We start from the raw sequence: 5,625 nt of genomic DNA, 5'->3' as shown, positions 1-5,625 counted from the left end.
GGGTTCTTCATACCATGTAAAACATTTTGCTTCTGTAAAGTTAGCAGCACCTGTACATCAGCAAAGCCACTCCCTGCTGTGACTCTGACAAGTTGGAACCAGTGCTGTAACCTCAAGGACAGACTGGATCATCCACAATTTCCCTCAGAGAAGAGCAGCAAATCCCAGTGTGTTCTTTCAGGCTTTCAAGATAGAACACTTTGAAGCAAATTTTACTTGTGTAAAAAGAGTTGTAGTTTGGCATAAGCATGGTAGCACAGTATTAAGAGGAGAAAGTAATCTGTTTTACTTTTGAAAGGAAATATCTCAGTGGAAAAGTACCAGAAATTTTGATCTGACTATATAGTGAATGAAATATTCAGTGGGAATCCCAGAAGTTATAAATGCATGTAATCACTAGGATATCTCTTTGCAAAGGGACAATTTTCTTACCAACAATGTCACATTTTGGAAAAGGGGACTCAAAATGCTGAGTTACATGCTTAAATCTCACCTACATTAAATTAGGGGAAATTAGACTCTCAACAGTTTGTTGAGTGATGAAAAGCTTCAGCCAGCTAATTAGAAAAGCCAAACCAATGAGTGTGTATGACTCTAATATAGAAATAGGTATCTTCAGGATATGAACTCTGTGCATTCATTGAAAATAGGTAGGCCTGTCTGGGAAGTATTTTAGATCTGGAGTGTATCACCAAATACTGAATGACTTTCTGAATCCATCCTTCTCCATTGTCTCTAAAGACAACATAAACATTCTAGTTAATTTTAATTGCAGGAAATTAGATTATGTGGTTTTCTCTGTTTCTTGAAAGAGCGTATTATCTCTCTTTTAGCTGCTGTTAGGCATCTGATGAAACTAATATTCTTTTTTTTTTTTTTTTTAATCCTTTGATTGACAGGAACTCTCCTAGAATTTTGTAAATTAGATGTAAGATCTAGTTTTCTACCCTCTTGCATTCTAGTAAAAGCTTGAAGAGGAGGGCTGACAAAAACATGTCTTGCCTTCCTATTCACTAGGATTTAATGTATGTGGTAAGAGCTACAGGTTCAAACAAGTCTTCTGGTGAATGCATAGTTAAATTCTCCCACTCTATGGGTAAATTTCTGGGTGTGCAAAAGGTGCAGACCAATGCTATTCACAATAAAAAATTGAAGTGACCACCATGTAAAATGGCACGTTAGAAATGTTTGTTTGTGTCCAGTAAATGAGACCTTTCAAAAAATGGCAGCTGTAGGAATGCATATCTTTTCCCTGAATCCCAAACAGACTTAGACTGGCATATTAGTTAAAAGCTATGTAAAAGAAAAGATCATGCTCAGTGGTTGTACTTAACACAAATAAATTCTAGTAAAAGACTTATCTTGAGCATATTTTGTTACCATGGATAACGTCAGATGTCAAATTACCAGTTCTTTTAAACTTTTTTATTTTTTTTTTTAAGAATTAATTTCTGTGTTTTTCCAATTAGAAGGAAAAAAAAAAACTTTGCTGGGGGTTTCTGAGGTGAACATTGACGCAAAGGCTAAAATAACTTCAAAAAGTCTTCAGGTTAGTGTTCATCCTATGCAGCTACCTCCATCTTTTAGATTATTACTGTTCTGCATGGTCTGCCTGACCAAAGAATAGGATTTGCCATGCTCTTTGATCTCTTCAAAATATATTGAAATCTGAAATCAAGTGCTTTGCCTGAGTTTGACTTCACTGGCAACAGTGAGCTGAATAATGTACTAGGATTTAGAGTCTTCCTAATATCATCTTAAAAAAAAAAAAAATCTTCAGAATTGGTCTGGCTATAACTGGGTGCTCTGAAGACATGATGTGTGACTAAAAGAATGAGGAGCAACAATCAAGAAAGTTTTTAAAAAGAGAGAGAGAGAATAAATAGAAAAAGGAATACCAGCTAAAACATTTATAGAGGAAACAACCCTATATGTTTAAGAGGCTGTACAAAGTGCCAAATGTCATTCTAAGAAAAGAGCACAATTTCTATGTAAAATATTCAGAAGGCAGAGCTAAAATATTTTGTTGATAGCCATAGTGCAGAGCTCTTTGCATATATTGTCAGTAATGCAAAAATAGTTCTACAAAACACAAATATCCTTTCATTTATTTCTTTCACATTAATCATCTAGGTTAGAAGTTTTCTACATACTAATACTAGGGACAATTAAGACTGTTTAACACAGAGACAGATGCCAGATGTACGCATGTAACAGTTACAGAGGAAGCATATGCATAGTATCAACTCTACAAATAGTCGAGCTCCCTAGGCACTCAACAGTTTTGAAGCTAAGGGAGGTAATGTTTTTATGTTATAACATTTTCCCTTGGTGGTAGCAAATTAGCTGCCTTGTATCCATCTTCAGCTGCAACTGCAGAGTCACTTGAGAGCTTACAAATAAGTTTAGAGCTCTGCTAAACTGCTTCTTAGATACCTAAGAAGCAGGATATGCACCATGTGTGTGATGTAACAGATGAACTAAAGAAAAAGAAAAAAAGGTTGATTTTTTTCTTCACATAAGACAATTTTTTCATACCTTAACTACTTACAGAATTTGTGCAAGGTCATTGTAAAGAAACCTTTCCAGTTACTGGAATCAATCACTATAATATTTACTTCATTTACAGTTTTTTATATGCTTTCCACCATGACTTGACTTTAATGGGTGCCCCACCTCTTAGCCTTTTTGTTGTCTTGGAAAGAAAAGACAAGAGACTACTACAGATATTCTTGGCCTGAAATCTTAGTATCACAGATAATGGAAAGAGGAGAAAAATGGACCCCGATATCTACCTCATGGCTTTTCAAAACCAGCCTCTGGGTTTTCTATAAAAAATAAATAAAATAAAATAAAATAAAATAAAATAAAATAAAATAAAATAAAATAAAATAAAATAAAATAAAATAAAATAAAATAAAATAAAATAAATAAAATAAATAAAATAAATAAAATAAAAATTTAAAATAAAATAAAATAAATAAATAAAATAAAATAAAGTAAAATAAATAATAAAATAAAATAAAATAATAAAATAAAATAAAATAAATAAATGTTGATCATGTTTCCATCTCTACCGTGGGTTTGGCAACATTTTATAGCACATCTGCCCCATTTCTAGGGGTGTAGCATCTTCATAATCTCTACAGAGTACGGATTTCCTTAAAGGAAGTCTGCAGATAGACACTGACTGACATATTCTGAATCCTTCAGCAGTTTTAAAGGTATCAGCTACAGCTTCTACTTGTTTTGCCAGAACAATATTTAACTCATCTAATGCCTTGCTGTTGAATTTTCTTTGAAGGATATTCAGACAGGTAATCTGAGGGCAAAGCTAAGACCCTGACTGCATTTTACTTGGTGGCATTTTTTGTACCTTGCCTTTAAATATATTTCTAAAACTAAAACACATTTCTTATAGGAACATCACTCAGATGAGGGATTTCTAGAGACCAGAAAAAGAGCTTCTAACAATTAACAGGCTTAAAAAAGTAAACATATTAGTGAAGACAATGAACACATAATGACAACATCCTTGGACATAGACCCCAAATTATCAATTCTTTCTTAACGGTATGTTTGGTCACATCAGAGTCCTCTGACATCAGCACAACAGATTAAGCTATAACACATGAAAAGGTGACAAATAAAAATATGACAGTCCGTTGAGCAGCTCAGTTACTGCAAATAAAAGTAACTAGCAAGAGAGATTTTCTGTGTTAGTGTTGTTTATATATATAGTCTTCTTGCTCCTGGAAAGATAAGAACATGATATAGATTAGGGTTTTTGATGAAGGATCTGTGGAAATCAAGACACAAATACTCTGAAATCATCTTCAGTGTCTTTCAGAGATTCATTTACAGTTCACGGAGACCCTGAAAATATGTTATTTAATCTGTTTATATGTACAATCCTCTTTGCCAAACTAGTTTTATTTAGAGAGTCAGATTTCAAAAAGGCATCATTCATTATTTTTTCTGATTGATCTAATTAGAGCACCATTCAGGCAGAAACTAAGTAAGATAGCATTATGAAACTAAAATTCCTAAAAGAGTGCGGGTGCTTTATAAATTGGCATAAGGTTAATCCCATTCTGGAAATCTCTTTTGAAGGTGGTAATAAAACACAACACCAGCAATCTGCTAAACAATAGTCTAGGGCACCATCTAATCAAACAATAATGAATATGCTACTTATCATGCCATAAGGGAGACTCCGTATGAAACCGATAAACCAGTTCTTTTTCTAGGAAGACATTTCTGTGTCTGTATGTCCAAATGAGATTTCCTTAAGGAGAAGCATCAAGGAAAGTGTTCTTCCTCCTGTTCTGTCAGATGCATTTCACCTCCCATGAAGCCCAAGTGTATGACCCTTACACATCAACCTTTTGAAGCAGAGAATGATACCCAGTGGGTTTTTCTATCTATCAGTATAAAACAGACATGGTCTTATTATGTCTTGTAAAGGAGATTTTAAATGTAAATCCAGGCATGCTGGCAGGGATGTGGGGAAAGCTGTATTCTTTTTCACCAAAGTAGCCAGATTTTGAATGGTTCAACATCTGTGGTGCTGTTAAATTTTGTTGTTGTTGTTGTTTGTGTGTGAAATTTTGCAAAGGAAAACAGATTATCTGAAAAGCTTTAATGTGTTGATTCTGTATTGGACAAAATCCTCCTCCTACACAGAACCTGATACACTTCCATTCAAGAGAACCTACCTACAGTCAGGATGTAAATAGAGCTATTGGAGGATATAGAAATAGATTTCTTCAGAAGCCTGTTTCTCCACACAGTGGCACCCTCATCAGTCAATGTCTGTAAACAAGTTGTCATATCCAAATTTGAGACAAGCTTACAAAGCAAAAAGCTTAGTGCCTTCTAATTAAAGATCTGTATATTGAGATAATTGGCAACTGGTGGAGAAGGTTCAGTAGTATAATATATAGCTAATCATTGGTGGCTTGATGGTGTGACAGATGGGGATAACCTCTTTAAATTATGGAGTTTTTATATTGGTATTTTCAGGAAATGTCAACAGCATGATTATATTTTCATTAATGTTGTCTTTCCTTCCCATTCATTGCTTTTGTTTGTCATAATCACTTGTCTCTAACTGTACAGTCTATTATTATTTGTATAGGACACAGCATAATGGGGCTGCTTAATGATTGGATTCCTAAACATTGCTGCAGTACAATATACAGTGTTTAGCATTTACTAAATATTACAAATTAGATATGGAAATTATTGATATTGCAATTATGACTAGCTCACAAAAAAGTTAGTAAAATTTTATTTATTTATTTATTTATGAATGTCATGCAAATTCTGCTAAGGATTGCACAAATTCAGCTAGGTTTAAGATATGAGTTATTCCAGTTTATGTGTCAGCACTGAAAAAATTCCAGTATAAAATCTGTGGAACTGCCTTGATCAAGAATAAGAAAATGTGTTATACTAAAAATATTATTCCTAACAGATCCTCAAACTTATTCTCTTATGTTAATCCCTGCAGTTTTCTTTCCCTTCTTTTCCAGGAAACAGCTTTTGGGCTCTACAACAAAGATTTACTGTTTAAAACTGTGAATTTGTCAGGTCACTAAAGTCTCCCTGTAGCTTCTCAGC

The 5,625-nt window shown here is 33.8% G+C and overlaps 1 protein-coding gene across 4 annotated transcripts in view; it reads left to right on the top strand.

Moving 5' to 3' along the window:
* The window catches only part of PCDH17 (protocadherin 17), an 88,411-nt gene that overhangs the window by 70,939 nt on the left and 11,847 nt on the right, over nucleotides 1–5,625 (top strand). The window lies entirely within an intron of this gene.

Source organism: Anser brachyrhynchus (genome assembly GCF_964034855.1).
Source record: "Anser brachyrhynchus genome assembly, chromosome: 1".
NCBI classification, from domain to species: Eukaryota; Metazoa; Chordata; class Aves; order Anseriformes; family Anatidae; genus Anser; species Anser brachyrhynchus.
Note: the sequence above shows the minus strand (reverse complement) of the source record. Positions and strands in the feature narration are given on the sequence as shown.